General features: G+C 62.5%; 2 protein-coding genes across 5 annotated transcripts in view; both read left to right on the top strand.

Moving 5' to 3' along the window:
- Window positions 1-13,939, top strand: part of APRT (adenine phosphoribosyltransferase) — a 187,719-nt gene that overhangs the window by 45,604 nt on the left and 128,176 nt on the right. The window lies entirely within an intron of this gene.
- CBFA2T3 (CBFA2/RUNX1 partner transcriptional co-repressor 3) overlaps window positions 1-13,939 on the top strand; it is a 101,701-nt gene that overhangs the window by 32,292 nt on the left and 55,470 nt on the right. Inside the window, exon 1 of one of the 4 annotated variants that reach the window (XM_050773618.1) lies at window positions 3,620-3,682. The exons of 2 other annotated variants lie outside the window; for them this stretch is intronic. The gene's annotated coding sequence lies outside the window, so the exon portion shown is untranslated. Of the gene's footprint in view, window positions 1-3,619; window positions 3,683-4,416; window positions 4,514-13,939 lie in introns of those variants that run through there. One more of the 4 variants, XM_050773620.1, reaches the window with a different exon arrangement.

Here is a 13,939-nt window from a genome sequence, read left to right as displayed (position 1 = left end):
CACCTGTAATCCCAGCACTTTGGGAGGCCGAGATGGGTGGATCACGAGGTCAGGAGATCGAGACCATCCAGGCCAACATGGTGAAACCCCGTCTCTACTAAAAATACAAAAAAAAAATTAGCCGGGCGTAGTGGCGGGCGCCTGTAGTCCCAGCTACTTGGGAGGCTGAGGCAGAAGAATGGCGAGAACTCAGGAGGCGGAGCTTGCAGTGAGCCGAGATCTCGCCACTGCACTCCAGCCTGGGCGACTGAGCGAGACTCTGTCTCAAAAAAAAAAAAAAAAAGCAAGTTTATTCAGACATTTTTGATGAACAACAGTGGCTATCAAATTGCTATGGTATCTAGAATCCATTAGCCACCCACTGATTTTAAAATATCTATACCTATAGCACATCAGACTTTCTATTCTTGGCAGCTATCTAAACTTTTGTTGCAGATTTTTAGTTATAACAGAAAATGTTTGAGGGAGTCTACAGCGCTCAGAACTATTTTCTGAAGGTCAGCAATGGTGATGGCCTGGCCTCCCCCGGACCATGCTGGCCTGGCAGGACCCCAGCTCTGCCAAAGAACAGCCTGTGACCTGCGATTACCCAAGCTTTCTGGGTCCCGGTGTTCTCCTCCAGCAAACAAGGCTGGTGGCAGGACCTACCTCCCAGGGCCACGGAGGGTACATGAGAGGGCCTAGCGCCTGCCCCTTGGCCAGGGCCCCTCAGACAGCGAGTCTTACCTGGTGTCAGAAGGGGCCATGACTGCGGGGAAGTGACATACCGCAGGGATGCCTGTGGCAAGTATTTATAAACTGCGTCTTTATCCAAATCTTGAGCTGGGCACTGTTGAGCAGTTGAGAGGGACATCAGATGTGGGTGCTGCCCTTTGGGGAGGGGGATCAGGATGGCCAGAAGTGCAGTTGGCAGGACAGAAGGTTGGGTTTTTTTTCTGAGAGCAGCAGGGTGGGGCCTCAGAGGCGCACCCAGCACAGGTCAGCAAAGCTGGGGCTGCCCCGCTGTGCGCCGCGGGCCCTAGAGCCAGGCATGGTCTTCCCGGAGTTGCCATGGGTGTGTGATTGGGGTACTAGATGGTGGTGGGGAGTCAACTTTACTCGGAAAGGCTGTCATGCCATGAGGAGGGGAAGCGGTTTCTTTTTTTTTTTTTTGAGACGGAGTCTCACTCTGCCGCCCAGGCTGGAGTGCAGTGGCCGGATCTCAGCTCACTGCAAGCTCCGCCTTCTGGGTTTACGCCATTCTCCTGCTTCAGCCTCCTGAGTAGCTGGGACTACAGGTACCCGCCACGTCGCCCAGCTAGTTTTTTATTTCTTTTTTTAGTAGAGACGGGGTTTCACCGTGTTAGCCAGGATGGTCTCGATCTCCTGACCTCGTGATCCGCCCGTCTGGGCCTCCCAAAGTGCTGGGATTATAGGCTTGAGCCACTGCGCCCGGCCAAAGCGGTTTCTTTTAAGTGAAGTGAGCTCTTGCCTCTATAGACAGTGACAGACTGGGGCTCCGTGGGAGCACCCTCGAGTTCCCTCCTCCAGTGCTCTGCCTCCTCCCGAACCCTGAGTGTGGCCCTCTAAGGTCCTGTTCACCCGTGGTCTACCTCCCGCACAGGTGACGCTGGCCTTGTCGGACAGACTGCAGACATCTTTCACACAGGGCTGGGAGTCTCCTCCTTCAATGTCCCCTCGAAATGCCCAGGAGCTGTGACTCGGCCGCATCCAGGGCAAGAAACCAGTCCTGGGATAAGGCAGCAGGAGGTCCGTGTGGCTGAGAGGCTCAGCCTCTCCACCTGTAAAATGGGTGTTCCGGAAGCATCCGTGCAGCACAGGGGGAAATGCAGAGACGGTGCCCAGCTCTGTGCCGGCTACTGCCAAGAGCATCTGACCACCCTGTGACCGCTGGGCTAGGCATCGGGCAGGCCCACTCACAGCACAGAAGGAAGCCCTCCTGCCTGCCACATCCCTCTCTTCTCTACCACGCCACCGCGGCTCTCCTGAGTGGGGAGCAGGGGCTGTGGTGGGGCGGGAGCAGCGCCTGGGTTGTGGTGTCTGATGGCTGCAGTGGTATCTTCGGTGCCTTCAGATCTGTCACTCCTCAAATGGTTGTGAGCACCCTGTAAGTCAGAGACACCTCAACTGGTCACTTAACACCCAAAGCCTGCAGTCCAGAGAACTGAGACCACAGACGTGCTGCTGGTGCTGGGTGAGGGTTTCCGGCCCAGGTCCAGGCCGGCTTCTGCTCCCAGGCCCTGTGGGAAGCTAGAGCTGCCGCAGGCATTGTTGAGCTCCCAGCCCCACTGACTTCTGGGTGGTTCGCTGCTGAATTCTCCCACCTGCCCCCACTGCCACGTTTATGTTGCTTTGTAACATCTCTGAAACCTGGGGGCGTTTTAGGATTAGTATGGGCAGCATGTTTTCCTTTCTTAGTGGCACATAAAATAATGGTGCATCTTAAAATCCACTGTGCCTCAGAGTCCATGAAGCCAGGGAGCCAGGATGGATAAATTTCTAGCATAAAATCAGTAACCTCAGGCAACACACCCAATGCATGAGGACTTACACTGTTCTGTGGGGTGGGCTCAGGACCTCGCCGCCCTCCACAAGGGCTGGGCTGAGCCACATGGGCAAGCACCATGTTAGAGCACAGTCTGAAAAGCAGGAGAATGTAGGTGCCCGGTGTTTGTGTCACAATTTTCACGGAGTCTGGCGGGCTTTACACAGCACTCCCCACAGTGAGGAGCTGGAGGAACTGGCTGGGCCACGCTGTGGTTAGTGACCCAGCTGACCAGACCACTCCCAAGGGCTTCAGGAGGCGGGGGTGCTGTCCTCCCCTTCACAGAGGCCCCGTTCTGGGTTTCTGTCTCCTTCCTCTGCCAGCTCAGGTGGGTAGAGCCAAGTCCACGAGAGGGACGAGGGGTGGGGGAAAAAGGCCCGCGGCACAAAGCTGGAACGGGCCATGTTTCGCACGTTGCTGTACTTTTATACTAGGGGACTGGGGACTTCGGACCTTCACATGCAAAATTTATGCGAAATGAGAGGCAAACCAAGGCTCTGCTGCTCTGAAGTTCTGGCTTCTTCTGTCTCCTAATGGTGACCTCTGGGCCCCACCCCCCGCTTGTATCTAAGAAATAAGAGCACGTGTGAGTTAGGGCAGGAAACAGGGAAAAGGCGCCAATTTTAGGAAAATGTACTAAGCAGGCAAATGCACCAGATACACGCCACAAAGTACTTTAGGGAAAAGCAAAGTGGTCGGGCGAGGGGGCCCGCCGGCAAAGTGCGGAGAGGCCAGGGCAGCGGCTCGGGCCGTTTCTGCAGGTGGACATGAAACGCACAATATGCAAACGAATGCAAAGCGTATGCAAATGACCTGGCCCCGGGGCCAGCGGGGGGCGAGGGCTTCACAGCGGACCCGCCCGGGAGGCTGAGCGGGGGGAGCGCGACCCCTGCCGGCCGCGCGCGGAGGTGGCCCCGGCCGGGACGGGCGCCGCGCGGGGGGCGAGCGCGGGGCGGGGGGCGAGCGCGGGGCGGGAGGCGGCGTCCGGAGGAGAGACTTTCCCCTCCAGCTCCCCCCTCAACCCTCACCCCCACCCCCACCACCCCCCCCCCCACCCACCCCCGTTCAGCCTCCCGCGCGGCCGCCAGAAGCCGCGGCTCTAAAGCTGCGAGACCCGCGGCCACCGACTGCTGCGAGGTGGGTGTGTGCGGCCTGCGGAGGGGGAGAGGGTGGGCGCAGGCGGGGGCCGCCCCCCAGAGCCGCGCCCCCTCCACGGCGCCCGCGCCCCGCAACCTCTACGCGTGCCCCCGCCTGCGCCCCCCAGCGCCGCCCCCCGCAGGAGGCCGCGCGCCCCTCGCCCCCCTCCCCCCCCCTCCCCGCGCCCCCCCCCCCCCCCCCGCCCCCCCCCCGCCCCCCCCCCCCCCCCCCCCCCCCCCTCCCCCTCCCCCTCCCCGCGCCCCCACCCCCTCCCCGCGCCCGGTGCTCCGCACAGCCCTGGCCCCCACGGCCAGTTCTTAGGGCGCGCCCCGGTGGCGGAGGCGTTGGGGGCGGCTCTCGGCAGCGGGGAGCCCCTCTCCAGGCCGGCGCCCCGGGGCGGAGCTGAGCGCGATGGGCGCCGGGCGGGAGGCAGGTGGCGCAGCGGCGGCGGCGGGGGGCAGGAGGCGGAGGCGGAGCGCGCGGGGCGGGGGCCGCGGGGCCCCGTGAGACTCGGGCGAGCGCGCGGCGTTGGAGCCACAGGCGCGGCGGCTGGACCCGGCGCGGGCCGCGGAGGCCGGAGACCGCCCGGCGCGGGGTGCGCGCTTTGTTCCCGCGCGGGGTGGCCGGAGCCGAGTCCCCGGCATGGCCCAGGCGGCCGCCCCGCGCGCCCCAGCCCCGCCGCGCGCCTGAGCCCGGTGCGGCGCCAGAAGACGGCGCGCAGCCGCCCCCGAGTCGCGGAGGTGGGGACCGAGCTGGAAGGAGCAGCTACTCCCGGACCGGGTCACGAGTGTGCGCCGTCCGCCGCCCCCCGGAACCCCCGGACCCCCGACCGTAAGTGCCGCGTCCGCCCCGCGCGCCGCCGCCGCTCTCCCCCGACTCCGCCCGCGGCTGCCGTTCCCGGATCTGCGCCGCAGCCGAGTGGAGCGCACGGGCCGTTTTCAAAGTTGGTGCCCACGGCAGGGTGGAGCCAGCCCGCCCAGCGCCCACCCATCCGGGCTGAGCGCAGCCCCCTGTGAGCGGAGCCTGACCTGCGGGGGCTGCGGTGAAACTTCAGGGGGAAACGACGCGCCCGGGCGCTGGAAGTCCCGCGGGCTCCCCTGGGGCCGCCCGGTTTTCCTAACAAAGGCCCCGCGGCCCGCGTGACGGGGACTCGGGAGTGGGGAGGCCGAGGGCGGCCCTGGGAGAGGCCGAGGTGCCGGCGGCCGGGCTGGGAAGGAGGGTCCGGAGCTCCCTCCAGCCCCTCCCTCTCCCGCCCGGGTCCCCGGCGCTGCCCGGCGGGCTCAGGGTGGTCCGCGCTGGGGGGCCTGGACCCTGCCTGGCGCGCCGTCTCTGGGGTCCTGACGGCCGCAGGCCTCGGCACAGCCCGGTGGCAGCGATGGCGCGCACAGCCTTTGGGAAGCGTCCATCTGTGTTGGGCAGGCCCGGAGCCAGGCTGTGGGAACAGCGGGGAGGGAGGTGTGAGCCTCTGTGGAGGGACAGATGGCTGGAAACGCAGCCCTAGACGGCTGACTTCACTTACGTGGAGCAGAAGGCGGCCAGGCTGGTGGCGGCGACTCAGAGCCGCTGGGCTCCGAACACACTGCGGGGCTGGCGCACCCCGCCCCCGCTCCCGCCCTGTGTGTGCTGGGGCCGCGGCCGGGCTGTGCCCACCCCTTCACCCTGTGGGCTGAGGCCGGCTGACTTAGGCCCATTCCAGGGCCCAGGAAGAAAAACGTTTCCTTTGAAAAGAGCACGTCGCGTGCTCCCGTGGGTGGGGGCTGGTCGGTAGCTGTCAGGCTTGTGGCTCCGGCCAGGGTGCGGCTTCTGTGCGTCCGGCCCGGGTGTGCGTTTCCTCTCCTGGACCAGGAACAGGAGGTTCCCAGGGCAGCCACCTCGGAGGACGGGTCGGCCGGGGATAAGGGGCGGGGGCCAGTTATTCGGTGCGTGGCATTGCTCAAGTTGCTGCGAGGTTGGGGAAACTTCTTGAGACTGGGACTCCACTGTGTCCCCCAGACCTGAAGGGGTGAGGGCTGGGCCTGAGCGTGTCCGACCCTCACCTGCCCCTGGCATCGCATTCCCGGCAGGGGAGGAGGCAGGAAGGCCCAGCCCACAGTTCCTGGGCACGCTCATCCGTGGAGGGCTGGCTCTGTGTGCCTCTGGGGTTGGGCTGCGTCCTTTGCCCCGGCTCCAGTCTGGGCGTTGGGAGTCAGAAACTTCCACGGGGGCCAGACAGGCGGATGCTGTGCACGCTGGAGCTGCGGGGAGGGTCCTGTTCAGTGTGCCGACAGCACCGTGCCTGGAAAAGCCATGCTGTTTGGGACTGTCCTGCTGGGCAAGTGGTCACTTCCACACTGGAAGGGAAACAGAAAGGAAGAAGCGCCCAGAGCAGGAGGAACAGATGTGGCCTCCACCCGAGATTGGGGCTCAGGGAGGGCAGAGAGTATGGCATGAGGATCAGTCTTCCGGCAGGCTCCATCTCTCCTGGGATGTGCTGGGATCCTCTAGCGACAGGGGAGAAGGGAAGTTCACATGAGTGGTTCGTGGTGCTGGGGCCACGCTGTCGCCACCTGTGAAGCCAGGGCCCGTGAGCGGGAGGGCTTTCCCCAGACATCTCCTTCCAGAACCCTCCGGGGCTGCGCACACGCCAGCCGCCCGAGCCCCCCTGTGCTCTTCCCCTGCCGCCCTCTATCCGTGTAATTCAGTTACCACCTCCAGGAAATCTCTCTGGTTTGGCTCCACGTATTTTCATTTCTGCATGACTGGAAGAAATTAATTTTTCTCCCTACGTGAGGATCTGGAGACGCTGCGGGCAGGCCGGGTCACTAATCCCCAAGATCCCAGCCCTCAGGGCTGCACCAGGGAGGGCTGGGCCTCGCTGCTGCCACGTCTGGGGTGGTGGGGAGGGTGTGAGATGGGTGAGGCATTTTCCTGCTAGCTTCTGGAACCATCTTGGGGCTCTCTGCTGGCCTCCCCCTCCCCTGCTGCACCGTTCGCAGGTTGACTTTGGGGTTTTCTGATTCATCCTCAGCCTCCCACAGTGCCAGGGTGGAAGGATGGTGGTTGAATTAAGTGGATCTGATTTCCTTCCCAGGCAGGGAGGGAGCAGGAACAACTTCAGCGTGCCCCAGTGCTGTGTGTGCCCCGCGGGTGTTCGGACCCAGCATGGAGGGAGCAGCAGGACCTTGTTAGTGGTGCCACAGGTGAAGGCATCGGCGTCTCCGTGGGGCTGCTCTCCCGGCCGGCACTTGCTGCACTGCCTGCCTGTGGCCCGTCTCTCCTCTCAGAGGGTCACGGAATGGTTCTTACAGCCTATGACAGCGCTGGGGATTACACGCACTGTTGTGTCCCTATAACACCCACGAGGGCTGTGTAGCGTTCCCCATCTCCAGTGCCGGGAGAGGTACAGTCACTCCACAGGTCATGCAGGGAGCCAGTCTGATGGTGAACTGCATCGAGTGTCTCCAGGCCCCTGTCCAGCCCCGCCCAGCCCCTGTCTAGCCCTGCCTGGGCGTTCCTTTGCCTGTGCCGTCCGTCCCCGTCCCCAGCCTGCCAGGCCACATTCTTAGAGCACCTGAGCACCCCCAAGGGGCTGGGGGATCTGGTGGCTGAGAGCTCGGTCATGACTCAGGGTTAGCACTGTAGGTGCAAAAGCCCTCCTGGACACAGGCCCTGGGGTCCATCTGGGGTCAGGGCACAGGTGGGAGAACTTGACCTCTGCCCTGCCTGGGTCACAGAGCCCCAGAGCCAACCTCATCTCAGCTGCTCTCGTCCTGCACCTCTGGCCAGCCTCACCTCTGCCTCCCACGCTGTGTGCAGAGGAGGGGGGTCGTTGTTGCTAAAGACCCTCCGGAAGCCACTGGAACGTTGCCTGGCTGTTACCGCAGACAACATCCACTGTTCGTAGAAATCCACGTCCAGGCGACAGATGTCACCTCCCAGGCTGGCCCCAGGCCCCTGGGGACGGTAGGGACCCAAACTCTACAATTCGTCTATGCCAGACGGTGACTTTGCCACCACTTCACTTACAGGACAAAAAGTGCCCGTCCTCTGGTGCCCATTCCCTGGGCAGGTATTGATGGAACAGCTTACTCCATACCAGGCGGGGGCACAATCACATGCAGTGAGAGGCACCCAGGCCCTGCACTCGATCCTCACGGCAGCCCTGAAGGCACCGCTGTTGCCCCACTTTCCAGACCGGGAAGCCGAGGCCCACAGAGGTTCCCAGCTCGCAGCACAGGAGCCGGACACGGGTGGGCGCCACAGGGCTCTGCCTCTGACACATCCGGGGTGGTCAGGCGCCTGGAACTTCCCACTGAGTTCTGACGTGGGAAGGCCAGCGTGGGGACGGCAGGGAGGGGGCCGGGCCCCTGTAGAGTCCAGTGCACACAGTGGGCTGGGACCCGCTGCCTCGCAGGGACAGGAGGGGGTGGAAACACAGCTGCCGGGGTACTGGCTAGGGGGCTGCAGACCACTTGAGGGCAGCTCAGAGGGAGGCTCACGACAGCGTCACCATCCTCGGTGTCAGGGTCTGGGCCAGGTTGGGTGGACACCATGCTGTTCATCCACCTCGTGGCTCAGTCTCCCTGGGAATGCCTGTGTCAGTGAACCACACCCCAGATCACTTCCTGGGGGGTTTATTCTCCACCCCCTGACTTTCCTGGGCAGAGTGAGAAGGCCTGGTTCTGCTTCTGCAGTTCCCCCGGCCGGGACTGTCCTTTCAGCGGAGCCCGGGCTGTGCTGCAGGGAACAGCTCACCCCGCAGGCTTGGGAAGGGCCGCCTTAGCCAAGAGCAAATGCAGGCAAGGGCTTTGCTTGTCTGGAAAAAAATTCCTGGAGTGGAAACCGCCCTTGTAGCATCAGTGGAAAAGACTCAGGCGGAGACCTGGCACTTGGGCTGGAAACTGATGATGAGGACTGAGAGAAATTACCGCTTCCCAGTCCCCACTTCTGAGCTCGCAGCTGCCCCGAGGGTGGGAGCTGGGGTCTGAGCTCGCAGCTGGCCCCGAGGGTGGGAGCTGGGGACTCAGGACCCGCTGAGATCGGGCTTTCCGCCTGTGCTGTGGCATTGAGTTTCCTGTGGCAATAAAACAGAAGTTCAGACTTCTGCTTTTTGTAATTCGTGGGACCTCACTGAGAGCCAGATGTCGCTGGGAAGGAAAACAAAGATGAATTTGGCCGTAATAAGGAAGATGTCTCCCGGAGCTGAGGCGCCAGCAGCCCAGCCGGCAGCTCACCCTACACTGTTCTCGGCCGCCTGCCTCTGCGTTTCCCACCCGCTCAGCCTCCCAGGGCCGGTTCTGCCCCGTGTCGGGTCTGGGCAGCACAGAGCCTCCTCGGCTGCCCCTGAGGCTGGGGTCATGGTGGATGTGGCAGGAGGAGGTTTGGGGAGGAAGTCCGGGCACCGACGCGGTCTTTTGTTTACTTGGCAGAGAAAAGTCCACACCGGTGAGGCAGCAGGTGGGACCTGCTGGTGACCAGGATGGGAGATGCCTGGGAGACGCCCAGGAAACGCCCGGGGCAGTCAGGAGGGCTCCTGCGCACCCTGGTGGCCCCAGGCCACAGATGGAACTCACGAGGAAGTCCCCACCCAGTGTACCCAACCTCCTTGAGTACCCAGGAAAGCCAGGGTGCAGTCAAGCCAGCAAGGGAAGCAGCACCCGTTGCAGTGAGGCCCTCTTACAGGTGGGGAGGGGCTCCCCACCAGGGCCAGGGGTGACTGCATCCCCCTGCCCTGTTCTCAGAGGCAGCGGGGAGGGGGTGGGCAGCCGCTCAGCTTCTTGGAGCCCCCATCTGGATTCGAGTCCCCTCCCGGCAGCTGCGTGACCTACAGCAGATATTCCCGTCTGTCCCTCGGGTTTCAGACGCAACATGCGGTCACAAAGGCATCTACCCCTTTGGGCTGTGATGAGCTGGGAAAGGCCTGTGTGTGTCTGGGCTGGGACTGTCAGCCTCGTCCCCTTTCTGGGGGGACACCCAGTGGTGTCCTGCGACTCAGTGGTGGATGAGGCACGAAGGCAGCTCTGCACCCAGGCCCCCTTCTCTGCAGGCCCCCAAACAGAAGCTCACTTTCTGCACCTTTGCACAATGGGGTGGTCCAGGGAGACCACCTCAATGGTCAAACCCCTGCACAGACCACAGACCCCAGGCCCTGTGCCTGCTCCACCCACGCAGGGACAGCCTGCAAGGTTGGGGCCAAGCCCTGGGGCCCTGCCTGCACCATGCCACCTGCAGACCGTTTACAGAGGGGAAACTGAGGGTGGGATGAGTTGCACCCTCTAGTTACTCCCTGTCAGAGGCAGAATTCCCACTTGGGAGCTGAGGCCACCTGACTTGGGCCATCCTGAGCCTAGGTATTTCTGCCTAGGGCATTCTCAGGCCCTTCCCCTTGCCTTGGCCACCACCCTGGGGCTCCGCAGCCTAATCCAGCCCAGCCTGTACTCAGAGCACAGTGGACCTGGGGTCCTTCCCCGCGGCGTCTCCTGCGCCAGAGACATCAGAACCCAGGACTGCCCCTGACCGGGGGCAGCGTTGGGTCTCTGGGCCATGGCTGTGCCTGAGTGGACAGAACAGGGGCCTTGGGTGCTGGACTCCACGTATCCCTGTGCCTGATGGCGGCTTGCAGCTCCGCCACGTGGCCTTCAGTTCCGTTAAAGAATGTGTCCTTCTGAACTTCGGGGTGGAAGAGGGCAGGGCACAGCCCTTCATGCCTCTTTCGCGGCGTCTCTGCCTCCCCTGCCAGGCCCTGCCAACAGCAAGAACAGGCAGCAAGGCCAGACTTATCTCCACTCCTCTGGGCCTCCGTGTCCTCACCTGTCCCTTGGGAGGGTTGGTCAGCACTGCAGTACCGTGCACTGCGCACAGGCAATACGGAGCCTCGCCTGCCGCTCCCCGATGGTGCAGCCCAGGCGTGTGGCTGAGACCCTCTCTGTGTGGCCCTGCTGGCTGCCGTGTCCCCACCGTGCCTCTGCGGCCGAGCTGCTCCTTCAGGGTCCAGCACTGTTCATGCCCAGAAGCCCAGACCATCCAACAGGGGACCTGGGAGCAGAGTGTTCGGGAACATGCACGGAGCCTCCCCTTTGGGCCCGAGTCAGCTTCTCCTGTGACCTGAGCAGCCACCGTGTGGCAGCCCTTGTCACCCGTGCCTGTATGTGCCTGGGGCAGCCTCTCCCCAGGGAGCTTCAGCGTGCCAGGGAAGGGGCGTGGATCATTTCAGACTGTCTCGTGGCCACGTTGAAAAAGGGAAGAAGAGGCCGGGCGCGGTGGCTCAAGCCTGTAATCCCAGCACTTTGGGAGGCCGAGACGGGTGGATCACGAGGTCAGGAGATCGAGACCATCCCGGCTAACACGGTGAAACCCCGTCTCTACTAAAAAATATAAAAAACTAGCCGGGCGAGGTGGCGGGCGCCTGTAGTCCCAGCTACTCGGGAGGCTGAGGCAGGAGAATGGCGTAAGCCCGGGAGGCGGAGCTTGCAGTGAGCTGAGATCCGGCCACTGCACTCCAGCCTGGGCAACAGAGCGAGACTCCGTCTCAGAAAAAAAAAAAGAAAAAGGGAAGAAGAGACTGGGCAAAATTAATGCTTATAATATATAATCTTACTTAACTCAGTGTGTCCAAAACTCATTATTTTTTAAGTGACTGAGGTATGTTATTTAAGCTCTCGCAGGGGCGGTGTGCACCTTGAACTCACTGGGGTCTCGCCTCCGCCCTCCTCATGCCGGTTCTGTGCTTGCGGCCGTTGCACTGCACAGAGCATGGGACAAGGGATTTCACCAAGTGACACACGCATGGCATGAAGTGGCCACTATGGCTGTGGGGATGCAGGCGTGTGGCACTGTGAGGCGTGCGGAGGCGTGTGAGGTGTGTAGAGGTATGTGAAGTGCGCAGAAGCATGCAGACGTGGCACTGTGAGGCGTGCAGTCTGGGGCCCTGCCCTGGGGGAGCGCAAAGCAGCCCCCAGGAGTTGACCAGTGAGGCAAATGGGAGGTGCACCAGGCAGGGCCGGGGCCACAGGGCAAAGCCTGTCTGGAGAGAAGGCTGGTGGCTTGCACACTGAGGGCCTGACCTGTCTCTGGGCATGCAGGCTTCCAGCAGAAGTGACGTCTCCAGGTCCTGGCTCCATGCCATCACCTCCCTCAAGCTCCCAGGACCTGGCCCAAGAGGCCATTTTCTTTTCTTTCTTTCTTTCTTTCCCCCAGACAGAGTCTCACTCTGCCACCCAGGCTGGAGTGCAATGGTGCAATCTCGGCTCATAGCAACCTCCATCTCCCAGCTTCAAGTGATTCTCCTGCCTCAGCCTCCCGAGTAGCTGGGATGACAGCCACACGTGTGCACCCGGCTTGGTGTGTGTGTGTGTTTAGTAGAGACATGGGTTTGCCATGTTGGCCAGGCTGCTCTCGAACTCCTGACCTCAGGTGATCCACCCGCCTCGGCCTCCCAAAGTTCTGGGATGACAGGCGTGAGCACCGCACCGGCCTCTTTTTTCCCTTTCTTTAGAGTGGGGGTCCTCCTCTATCGCTCAGGCTGGAGTGCAGTGGTGTGATCATGGCTCACTGCTGCCTTAACCTCCTGGGCTCAAGCGATCCTCCTGCTTCAGCCTACAGAGTAGCTGTGACTACAGGTGTTCACCACCATGCCCAGCTAATGGTTTTTTTTTTTTTTTTTTTTTTTTGAGACGGAGTCTCGCTCTGTCGCCCAGACTGGAGTGCAGTGGCCGGATCTCAGCTCACTGCAAGCTCCGCCTCCCGGGTTTACGCTATTCTCCTGCCTCAGCCTCCCGAGTAGCTGGGACTACAGGCGCCAGCCACCTCGCCCGGCTAGTTTTTTGTATTTTTTAGTAGAGACGGGGTTTCACCGTGTTAGCCAGGATGGTCTCGATCTCCTGACCTCGTGATCCGCCCGTCTCGGCCTCCCAAAGTGCTGGGATTACAGGCTTGAGCCACCGCGCCCGGCCACTAATGGTTTTTTTAATTTTTAATTTTTTTGGTAGAGATGGAGGCTCACTACATGGCCCAGGCTGTCTCAAGCTCCTGGGCTCAAGTGATCCTCCTGCCTCAGCCTCCCGGAGTGCTGGGATTGTAGGTGTGAGCCACTGCCCAGCTTAAGAGGCTGTTCTACGGTCATTGAGTCCAATGCCAGGGCGTTTCTTTCCTGGAAGCGTGCTCTGCCCGTTTGCCGGGATGAGGAAGCGGGGGCTGTGTGAGGGGCCACCTGGCAGCCTGTCTGGGCGACGACGCCAGCCCTGAGGTCACTGTATCGGGTGCCGTTACCAGGGGCGCACATGCAGGTGCGTGCGTGTAAAGTCTGAGTGTGGATGGCGTGCACACGTGTGCATGTGTGTGGCATACCACGGTGTGAAAACCAGGCCGGGAGGAAGCATGACCTATGACCTGGCTGTCCAGACTCACAGGGGATCCCCACAGCCAGCCTCAGAGAATGTTCTGCGCATGAAAAGTGTGTCGGCGAAGTGCTTACCCTCCCCAAACCCTCCTTCCCGTCCCCTCTGCACTGTGACCCCATGAGAGCTTTTATAAAGCATAAGTCGTGACCCCAGGGCTCACCGGGGGCCACAGCACCTGCGTCCAACCAAACCTGCCCAGACCCAGGGACCGTGCTGCCCCGGGACTGGGGTGACCGGAGGGACAAGCAGAGGCCTGAGCTGCAGGCCAGTGCCCCCAGCACCTGCTCACTCTGCACCACGGGGCCAGCCCACGGCCCTTCTCCACCTCTGGCTCATCCTTGGCATGTGGAGGGGCTTCTGCCCAGGAGACCTTCGGGCTGGAAAGGTCACTTGCCACAGACTGGTCCTTGTGGGCCCCTCCCACCCCTAAGGGTGTGCTTGTGTCTCTGGAAGGGGGGTGTTTGCAGCAAGAAGGTCGCTCAGCTCCCACTCACTCCAGCCACCAGCCTTCTGGGCCCTGGCCTCCACCCTCCTGGTTACCAGCACAGCCAGGCCCACAGAACCAGGGCTGGGGTCACAGCAGTGTCTCCCGCTACCTGCCTGCAGGTGGGCCCCAGTAGACAGGAACAGAGCCCCTGGGAGGGAGGCTGAGCCCCTCTCACATTTGCCCCCGCATCTCCTCACTCCTCCACCCCTAGCTCCCAGTCTGCCCCCTCCCCATCTCCTCACTCCTCCACCCCCAGCCCCCGGTCAGCGTCCCCCACCCATCTCTGTGAACTTGCCTGTTCTGGACGCCTCAGATGAGGGGGACGGGGCCACAGGTGGCTGTTGCATCTGGCTCTGTCACTCAGCACGGGGCCTTCATGGCTCCCCGCACTGG

The sequence above is a fragment of the Macaca thibetana genome, chromosome 20, assembly GCF_024542745.1.
Source record: "Macaca thibetana thibetana isolate TM-01 chromosome 20, ASM2454274v1, whole genome shotgun sequence".
Taxonomy (NCBI): domain Eukaryota; kingdom Metazoa; phylum Chordata; class Mammalia; order Primates; family Cercopithecidae; genus Macaca; species Macaca thibetana.
The sequence above is the reverse complement of the archived record's forward strand: the minus strand, read 5'-3'. Positions and strand labels throughout refer to the sequence as shown.